The sequence below is a fragment of the Salmo salar genome, chromosome ssa06 (genome assembly GCF_905237065.1).
Source record: "Salmo salar chromosome ssa06, Ssal_v3.1, whole genome shotgun sequence".
Taxonomy (NCBI): domain Eukaryota; kingdom Metazoa; phylum Chordata; class Actinopteri; order Salmoniformes; family Salmonidae; genus Salmo; species Salmo salar.
The window spans coordinates 69,868,032-69,878,787 of NC_059447.1; the positions used below are offsets into that span (position 1 = coordinate 69,868,032).

At 47.2% G+C, this 10,756-nt stretch overlaps 1 non-coding gene across 1 annotated transcript; it reads right to left on the bottom strand.

The window, feature by feature from the left end:
- Window positions 1-701: 701 nt before the first annotated feature.
- Window positions 702-10,620, bottom strand: si:dkey-126g1.9 (uncharacterized). The gene is made up of 2 exons (XR_006770310.1): window positions 10,001-10,620; window positions 702-1,966 (listed from the first exon to the last, which is right to left on the bottom strand). It is a non-coding gene; the product is annotated as an uncharacterized si:dkey-126g1.9 (transcript).
- Between the last annotated feature and the right edge of the window lie 136 nt (window positions 10,621-10,756).

Genomic DNA, 10,756 nt, shown 5'->3' on the forward strand with positions numbered 1-10,756 from the left:
TATTACTTGGTGTACTCAGGAGATAAATCTCTGATCTTAACAGCACCATTCTTTCGCATCATCGTACCTCCTGGTTCGTCTGCGTTTCAGTCTCCAGCTAACATTGTGGAAAGACCATCAGGTATTCCACCGATGGGTATTCATCAGAAGTTTTATAATATATTGTGGCAAAGAAGGGGGTCGAGTGATAAATGGCAGATATGTGAGGGCAGAACTAATAAACGGGCTCTGCCCGATCACTAAAATGGCCACCCCGATCAGAACTACAGATCACAAAATGGCCGACTGCCAAAACTACAATTCCCAGAAGCAAGGGGAACCCTCAGAAGGTGGAGCCGACCCAGGAAGAGAGAGAGAGGGCGGGAAGGATCTATGAACCATAGAGAAAGAGACAATCTACATTGGCTGGATTTACCGTGTACGAGCTGGACTGTTTTGGACTTACCTGTTGGCGTTTAGACCTGGACCTACCGAGAACCAGATTTGTGTACCGAACCCTGCTATCCTTGACCTTACCTGCGGCCTGGGTGGACCAGGACAGCGAAATAACTTTCATTCTGGGCTGACTTTGGTGACAGTTTCCCACTTAATTTGTGACAAACGCTCCTAACTTTGAAGAGGTTTGCCACAATATATACTGCAAAAAAACACAGACATACTCTACAGTAGAGCTATAATACAGCACATAGCAGCCTCAGTCATAAGTTTAAATTGTATTTATTCACATAGAAACGGACTTTCAAAGACAGATATAGGCAATAGAGAGATGTAGTGTGTATTCTTTGGTAGCATATCACTGACATTTTATTCACAATCCATCTGTCTATTTGCACATGAAGATATAACTTCTCTCTGTCAGCTTTCTTTATCATACAAACATACATGTTTCTTTCTGTCAGCTTTCTTTATCATACAAACATACATGTTTCTTTCTGTCAGCTTTCTTTATCATACAAACATACATGTTTCTTTCTATCATATTACATTCAGAAGATATTCTGAAAATATATTATTCTGCTGTAAATCCACTGGGGTTGTGCCATGCCCCTGCTTCTGTTGACTGGCTGGGACAAAAGACAGACTGTCCCCAGTGTGCAGGAAGAGGCCCTCAAGCCTTGATTCAGTTTGCTTTCCTGTTCTGGTTCCCCTTTCCACCCCAACCCCGCTAATTCTTTCCTGTCTCTATCTAAATCCCTTTGTTAACAAGCTCCTGTCCGGTCCCGATTCACTTCATCTGACGCCATAGAGCAAACACACATTCTGTTTGTGCCGCACAATGTTCCTTTTCTCTCTCGCTGTCTCTTTAACAGGCTTTACACAAGGTGATGGTTGCATGTTACAGAAATTCTTTAGAGTTGAAAAAGGCGCAATGTATATTTGAGAAAATAATGAATAATTGTGCAGTAAGTAACTGTGAAATGCTGTAATTAAAGAGTTTACAAATATACAAAATATCCCATAAATTTCAATGTTGAAGTCATTGTAAAAGTATAAAACGTCTGACAGATATATTTCCTAATCATGTCAACATTCTGTCACATAAATGTAATTACAAATGCATCAATGTGCTTCTTACAAAGTTCCTATTAAGTAACTATAAAAAATATAAACAGTTTATTACGTCTTATAAACGTGCAAATCCTTGCAATAAGAATCAATGTCTTTTTATCATTATTCTACAACAGGATATTGAAATTCTATAATTTCATAATGTAGAGAAATCTCTCAATTGAGGGTTTTCAGCGCTGGTTTATTTTGAGACCCTGGGGCCACAGCGATAGAGTCAGTGAACATTAAGAAAGATTACAGATCAATGTGATTGGTCCTCTCAGCCCCTGTCCCTGCCCGCATGAAACTCTGGAACGAGGGTAGCAGCGGCAGTGAGTGGGGTGGAATAGCCTGCTGCCATACTGTGAAGACCAAGCATCAAACACTTCCAGCTGTAGCGAAGGGCCTTGCCGACATTCTGAAAGACAGAGTACACACACAGAGAGCAAAGTCAATAAACTGATTATCAATTAACAACCATCATCAGCAATACAAACCTAATCATCATTAAATGACTCATCCTATCTGCAGATGGAACATACAGTAGGCTGCTGTAAGTGTGAGGATGATTTTACAACTCATCAACAGACCTTGAGGACAGAACTAGGTCAAGAATAAGGGATTACGTTATTAAACACATGCTCAGACCGAACCAATCTGCTCCATACTCAGACAATGGGCGCCCAGCACAGCAGGGGGGAAATCACTGCGTCCTTTTTATTTGTCTAACTAAAATAAGCAGTGATCCCTGTGTCGAACAATAGGGTTCAATGTTTAGTGTTCAGGAAAGGGCTGGCCAGCTGGCACTATCCCAGAGTGTCTGAACTGGCTGCATCAGGGGATGTTCAAAAACACCAAAACATTTCCCAACCTGTAGTCTTAAAATGTATCACTATCAAGGCCGCCAATAAAACGTCCAAACACCCCTGTCACCTGCAGACCTGTAGCAACTGTAGCATTGATATTAGATGGTTATGTTTACAGTGAATTCATGGAGGCATGTAGCGGCAATGGGATTTTTAACGTGATTCGATTATCTTGTTATTTATAGAAGGCAATCACCCTTTTATGGTTTACTTGTTTCCAAGAAGTTGTCTTACACTCAGGCCTCCTCACATTTTACTACCTAGATCCAACATGATTTAAAGCCCAGTCAATAAAATCATAAATTACTTTATCTTTGTGGTTATTCATAGACATTTTAACAGGTAGTGTCCATATACTGTTTATAAATAAGGAAGCTTGACAGCAATCAATATAACTGACTGGCAGATTGGTAGACCCTTTCCCAGTTATTATAACCTTATACACAACACACACCACAGCACGTGTGTGAGTGGTAAAATATGAACTTTCTAAACAAAGCCAAGACAGATAAGGAAGAAATGACATGTGACTAACTGCCATCAATCAGTTGGAAGGACCATAACACACCCCATCCAAAGTACAGGAATAACCAAATGTAGGATTATGGTCACTTACTGCACCATAGTAACACTCCATTTAATTATTCCTGTGCTTTGAATAGGGTTTGTTATGGTCCTTCCAACTGATTGATGGCATTTAGTCAGCCCTACATTTGGTTATTATTATTGTACTTTGTTTGGGGTTTGTTATTGTTATTAATAGCCAACAGGCTACCCATATCCATGACGCTTCCAAATGAAGTTGATAATCCCTCACCACAATGACAGAGAATGTCACAGGCGTCAAAATGAGTAGACCAAGGTGCAGCATGGAATATGTTCATCTTGTAGTTTTAATGAAAGAAGAATGAACACTTACAAATGAAACCAAAAAAATTACAGCAGACAGTTCCGTCAGGTACTTTACAACTAAACGGAAAATAACTACCCACAAAACACAAAGGAAAAACAGGCTGCCTAAGTATGGCTTCCAGAGACAACGATAGACACCTGCCTCTGATTGGAAACCATACCCGGCCATAACATAGAAAACGGAACATAGAATGCCCACCCACCTATCACACCCTGGCCTAGCTAAACAGAGAAAACACAGCTCTCCTAGGTCAGAGCGTGACAGTACCCCCCCCCCCAAAGGTGCGGACTCCCGGCCGCAAACCTGAACCTATTGGGGAGGGTCCGGGTGGTCATCTATACTTGGCGGCGGCTCTGGTTTGGGGCGTAGCCCCCACACCGCCCGCTGATCCCCCCGCATCTGTGTTGCCGGAGGAACCAGACCGTGGATCAGCGCCGGAGGCTCTGAACTGCCGCCCACCGCTGAAGACTCCGGGCTGCAGGCCGCCGCTGGAGGCTCCGGGCTGCAGACCGTCGCTGGAGGCTCCGGACTGGAGGGCGTCGCTGGAGGCTCCGGACTGGAGGGCGTCGCTGGAGGCTCCGGACTGGGGAGCGTTGCTGGAGGCTCCGGACTGGAGAGCGTCTCTGTAGGTTCCGGACCGGGGACCTTCGCTGCAGGCTCCGTGCCATGGATCATCGCTACTGGTTCCTCGCCATGGATCATCACTACTGGTTCTGCGCCATGGATCATCACTGAAGGCTTTGTGCCATGGATCATCACTGTAGGCTCCGGGCCATGGATCATCACTGGAGGCTTCGTGCCATGGATCATCCTTACAGGCTCTGGGCCATGGATCATCACTGGAGGCTTCGTGCCATGGATCATCCCTACAGGCTTCGGGCCATGGATCATCACTGGAGGCTTCGTGACATGGATCATCCCTACAGGCTCCGGGCCATGGATCATCACTGGAGGCTTCGTGCCATGGATTATCACTACAGGCTCCGGGCCATGGATCATCACTGGAGGCTTCATGCCATAGATTATCACTGGAGGCTTTGGACCATGGATCATCACTGGAGGCTTCCTACGGGGAGCTGGAACCGGTCTCACCAGACTGGGGAGACACACTGAGGACCGTGTTCTCAAAGCAGGCACCGGCCGTACTGGGCTATAGAGGCGTACTGGAGGAAGAGTGCAAGGAGCAGGCACAGGACGTACTGGGCTATGGTGGCGCACTGGAGGGAGAGTGCGCGGAGCAGGCACAGGGTACACTGGGCCTTGGAGGCGCACTGGAGGTCTGGCGCTTAGGGCTGGCACAACCCGTCCTGGCTCGATGTTGACTATAGCCCGGCAAGGGCAGAGCGCTGGTACAGGACGAACTGGGCTGTGCTGGTGAATGAGAGAGACCGTGCGCAGAGCAGGTGCAGGATTACCCGGGCCGTAGAGAAGCACTGGAGGCCAGATACGCTGAGCCGGCGCACTTCTTCCTGGCTGCCGGCCAACTCTAGCACGGCAACGGTGAGGAGCTTGCACCGAGCGCACCGGGCTGTGAGTACGCACTGGCGACACAGTGCGTATCACCGCAGAACCCGTTGCTTGCTCGGTCACTCGCTCCCCACGGTAAGCACGGGGAGTTGGCTCAGGTCTTAAACCCGCCTTTGCCAATCTACCCGTGTGCCCCCACCAAAAATGTTCTTGCCGTTGTCTCTCGGCCTCCTGTTGCTTGCCTAGAAGTTCCTCCCAGTATCATCGTTCCGCCTTCGCTGCCTCGATCTCCCATTGCGGACGGCGATACTCCCCAGGCCTTGTCCAGGATCCTGCCCCATCTAGGATCTCCTCCCAGGTCCACTCCACTGAGCCATACTGCTTGGTCCCGCTCCTCCTCCTGGAGAGTGCACGCTGCTTGGTCTTCTTGTGGTGGGTAGTTCTGTCACAGGCGTCAAAATGAGTAGACCAAGGTGCAGCGTGGAATATGTTCATCTTGTAGTTTTAATGAAAGAAGAATGAACACTTACAAATTAAACCAAAAAATGACAGCAGACAGTTCCGTCAGGTACTTTACAACTAAACGGAAAATAACTACCCACAAAACACAAAGGAAAAACAGGCTGCCTAAGTATGGCTTCCAATCAGAGACAACGATAGACACCTGCCTCTGATTGGAAACCATACCCGGCCAAAACATAGAAAACCGAACATAGAATGCGCACCCACCAATCACACCCTGGCCTAGCTAAACAGAGAAAACACAGCTCTCCTAAGTCAGAGCGTGACAGAGAATCCTTTCAGGGCCAGGTGACGTGATGAGGGTTCAATGACTCTTTGGCAGTGTTTGTCACAACATTCGTTGACAATCTCTAATGCTTATACTGTAGCAACACATCAGAGTGTTGAGAGGTGAAACTACCTTGAAGCTTTAGGGATCTAGCTGGATCAGAGCTTTTTAGTGATTCAATGAGGCTTAGTCTTGGCTTTGTAATTGACCAGTGAATGTCTGAGCCTCAGACCATGGGATAGTGCAGAATAGACAACCCAGAGGGAGTGTTGGCCTGCTTACCTTGGAGAGGCTATGCTGCAGCATACTTTAATTCACAGGCAATAAAGATAAAACACCAGGTAAAAAACATAGGTGTTGTTTTATTTTTAACTACATTTTCAATCACAGATTAGGAATGTGACCAAAATAGCTTTTTACCACCTGAGGAACATTGCCAAGGTGCGGCCATTTCTCTCTCAGGCTGATACAGAGAGACTCATCCATGTTTTTATTACAAGCAGGCTTGACTACTGTAATGCTCTCCTGTCTGGTCTAACCAAGAAAGCCATTAGTCGGCTGCAAAACATACAGAATGCTGCAGCACGGGTACTGACCAAGACCAGATGGAGAGCACACATTACACCGGTTTTAAGGTCTCTGAGTTTTAGAATTAATTTTAAGATTCTTCTATTGATTTTTTTATCAATCCACGATTGTGCACCCCAATACATGTCAGACACGCTTTTAAGTTATGTACCAAGTAGGTCCCTCAGGTCCTCTGGCACTGGCCTTTTAACTATCCCGAAGCCTAGGACCAAGAGGCATGGAGAGACAACCTTTAGTTATTATGCCCCCAGCCTCTGGAATAGCCTGCCAGAGAACCTGAGGGGGGCCGAAACTGTGGAAATATTTCAGAGATTTTAAAAAATATCTCTTTATCTTTGCTTTTCCTTAGGGTGCTTTTTAGTTGTTCAGTTTGTGTCATTCTTTTGTTTATCTTATGTTTGCTGTGTAGTAAATATTTCAGCTTTTATTGTCATAGTTTTTAGTTTTTTTCCCTGTAAAGCGTATTGCGTTGCAATCCCTGTCTGAAATGTGATGTATAAATAAAGCTTGATTTGATTTGATTTAGAATCTACTACTGTAACGTTCGTCGTTAAAGGTAGACCAAGGCGCAGCGAGTGTTGGGTTCATCATATTTTATTTGACGGTGAACCAGCAAAAAACAAAACAATAAACAACACAACGAACGAAAAGTCTTGCGGGCTACTTACAGCAATACAAAAACAAGATCCCACACAGAAGGAGGGAAAACGGGCTGCCTAAGTATGATTCCCAATCAGAGACAACGATAGACAGCTGCCTCTGATTGGAAACCATACTAGGCAATCAAAGAAAAAACAACATAGACATACAACACATAGAATGCCCACCGAATGTCACACCCTGACCTAACCAAACAGAGAAAAACGGCTCTCAGGTCAGGGCGTGACAGTACCCCCCCCCAAATGTGCGGACTCCTGGCCGCAAACCTGAACCTATAGGGGAGGGTCTGGGTGGGCATCTACTCATGGTGGTGGCTCCGGTTCGGGGCATAGCCCCCACTCCGCCCGCTGATCCCTCCGCTTTTGTGTCGCCGGAGGAACCAGACCGTGGATCATCGCCGGAAGCTCTGAACCGTGGATCGTCGCTGGATGAACCGGACCCCAGATCATCGCCGGAAGTTCTGGACTGCAAACCGCCACTGGAGACTCCGGACTGCGGACCGCCGCTGAAGACTCCGGGCTGTGGACCGCCGCTGAAGACTCCGGGCTGCGGACCGCTGCTGAAGACTCAGGACTGGGGAACGTCTCAGGAGGTTCCGGACTGTGGGCCGTCTCAGGAGGTTCCGGACTGTGAGCCGTCTTAGGAGGTTCCGGACTGTGGGCCGTCTCAGAAGGTTCCGGACTGTGGGCCGTCTCAGGAGGTTCCGGACTGTGGGCCGTCTCAGAAGGTTCCGGACTGTGGGCCGTCTCAGGAGGTTCCGGACTGTGGGCCGTCTCAGGAGGTTCCGGACTGTGGGCCGTCTCAGGAGGTTCCGGACTGTGGGCCGTCTCAGGAGGTTCCGGACTGTGGGCCGTCTCAGGAGGTTCCGGACTGGGGACCGTCGCTGCAGGCTCCATGCCATGGATCATCACTGCAGGCTCCGCGCCATGGATTATCACTGGAGGCTTTGTGCCATGGATCATCCCTACAGGCTTCGGGCCATGGATCATCCCTACAGGCTTCTTGCCATGGATTATCACAGGAGGCTCCAGGCCATGGATTATCACTGGAGGCTTCGTGCCATGGATCATCACTACAGGCTCCGGGCCATGGATCATCACTGGAGGCTTCGTGCCATGGATCATCACTGGAGGCTTCGGACCATGGATCATCACTGGAGGCTTCTTACATGGAGCCGGAACAGGTCTCACCGGACTAGGGAACGTCGCTGGAGGCTCCGGACTGGGGAACGTTGCTGGAGGCCCGGTGCGCAGAGCAGGCACAGGGTATACTGGGCCGTGGAGGCGCACTGGAGGTCTGGAGCTTATGGCTGGCACAACCCGTCCTGGCTGGATGCTTACTTTAGTCCGGCAAGTGCGGGTCGCTGGCACAGGACGAACTGGGCTGTGCAGGCGCACTGGCGACACAGTGCGTAGAACTGGCGCAGGATATACTGGGCCTTGGAGGCGCACTGGAGGTCTGGAGCTTATGACTGGCACAACCCGTCCTGGCTGGATACCCCCCGTAGCCCGGAAAGCGCGGATCGTTGGAACAGGTCGCACTGGTTTGTGCTGGCGAACTGGGGGTACCGTGCGTAGAGCAGGCGCAGGATAACCTGGGCCGAAGAGACGCACCGGAGACCAGGAACGCTGAGCTGGCACAATCCTTCCTGGCTGAATGCCAACTCTAGCACGGCCACTGCGGGGAGCCTGCACAGAGTGCACCGGGCTGTGGCTGCGCACTGGAGACACCATGCGCATTACCGCATAACCCGGTGCCTGACCAGTCCTATTCTCCCCACGGTAAGCACGGGGAGTTGGCTCAGGTCTCCACCATGACTCTGCCAATCTCCCTGTGTGCCCCCCCAAAACATGTTTTTGGGGGGGCTGCCTCTCGTGCTTCCGTCGTTGCCGTGCTAGTTACTCTTCTCGTTGCCGCTCTGCTCTCACTGCCTCCACCTGTTCCCATGGGAGGCGATCCTATCCAGCTTGGATCTCCTCCCACGTCCAGGATCCCTTGCCGTTCCGGATGTCCTCCCAGGTCCACTCCTGATCATGCTGCTTGGTCCTCTTGTGGTGGGATCTTCTGTAACGTTCGTCGTTAAAGGTAGACCAAGGCGCAGCGTGTGTTGGGTTCATCATATTTTATTTGACGGTGAACCAGCAAAAAACTAAACAATAAACAACACAACGAACGAAAAGTCTTGCGGGCTACTTACAGCAATACAAAAACAAGATCCCACACAGAAGGAGGGAAAAAGGGCTGCCTAAGTATGATTCCCAATCAGAGACAACGATAGACAGCTGCCTCTGATTGGAAACCATACTAGGCCGATCAAAGAAAAAACAACATAGACATACAACACATAGAATGCCCACCCCATGTCACACCCTGACCTAACCAAACAGAGAAAAACGCCTCTCTCAGGTCAGGGCGTGACAACTACAGCCACAACAACAGTGAAACCACAAACACTATTTATATGGAAATGGTTTCAAGAGCTATATTAGTAAACTTGAGTTTCTTGACAGGAAATATTTTTAAGTCAAAGAACTGCACCATGACTTTCATTTCGTGTTAAAAAATAAATAAAAAAGTCAATCACAAAAGATTGGTTCGTAATTCCGATTTCTTTCATGAAAAGCCTCTATATTGTAGTCCTATTTCACAATAATCTTTCGAGCTCTATGGTTTGTGATTCTTATTATTGATTTGACATCATTCTGTCATATGATGAATATCAGGCAATTTGATGCAGGTTTGATGGCCTGATGCCATATTGTGATAATTGTATCATGATAATGATATTGATTATGATATTGCCTTGAACTTACCCATATTATGCACAACTATTACATACTGTGTTAGAAATTATACACTGCAGGGAATTCTATAGTGGAATGTATCTGAAAATGTAACTGATATTACTGTCTTTTTCCTATTGACAATAGAAACATGTTATGATTATGAACAACTGAAGGTTGTTATAACAGTGTAATTATAACAAAACAGAATGCATTTGATTTTCAAAGGTTATGTGCATCAAAATGGTTAGTTAAGGATAAATGACCATTGAAACAAACATTGGTTAAAGTTAATAATTGAAGGGGGAAAAATCAATACCTATTTTTGATATACATAATAGCACAGAAAGATAAATGCAGCAGTAATGTTTTTCACAAAAACTACCTTCTTGACTTTCTTGTATTTTTGTTTCTTTTTGTTTTTCTTTTCTTCTTTCGCTCTTTGCCTTCCTTCATCCTCTTCGACTAGGGGCTCGTACCTCTCCGGTAAAAAGGTGAAATGGATCTCAGTGGCGCACTTCTCTTTCTTTCTCCCCCCATCCTCTACCTGGGGACCGCGGGTATAATTTGGTGCGGGGGTCTCATGTTGGTCTGAACAGTCTACTTGTCGGTGATACCTGGCTCCTTTCTCCACTTGCCTCACACTTAAGGACTCAGTATTATCAAATAACCTCAATACGAGAGATTTGGGCTTCATTGTTGTCTCTCAGGTGGTAGTTGCCGTTGTTCTTTGTTGCAGTCATGGTAGAATGAAATCTGTCACTTGCTGCTATGTTGTCAACACAAGGTATGTGCTTGAATGGGTGTACATTCCATTGGACTGCTGGCACGTTGCCCTTAAAGATGTAGTCAGACTGGTTTGTGCAGAAAGTTGTGTTGCACACACAGATGATTTGTCTTTAACCTGCTAATTCATTGTAACATAATCTTGTGGATTAGAACAGCAGATTGATATACTATATAGGCCTAAATTGTGTTAAAAAGCAATACCCATAGCCATAGTGAAATGAGACATATAACGGGCCCATAATGAAGTAAATGGGCCGCTCAGGACCCTGCCTGCCCCAGCTACAACGCAATGCCGCCCTCTATCGGGCGCATGTAGAAGTAGGTTCAGGTGCATTTCTAGAAATTTATCCAC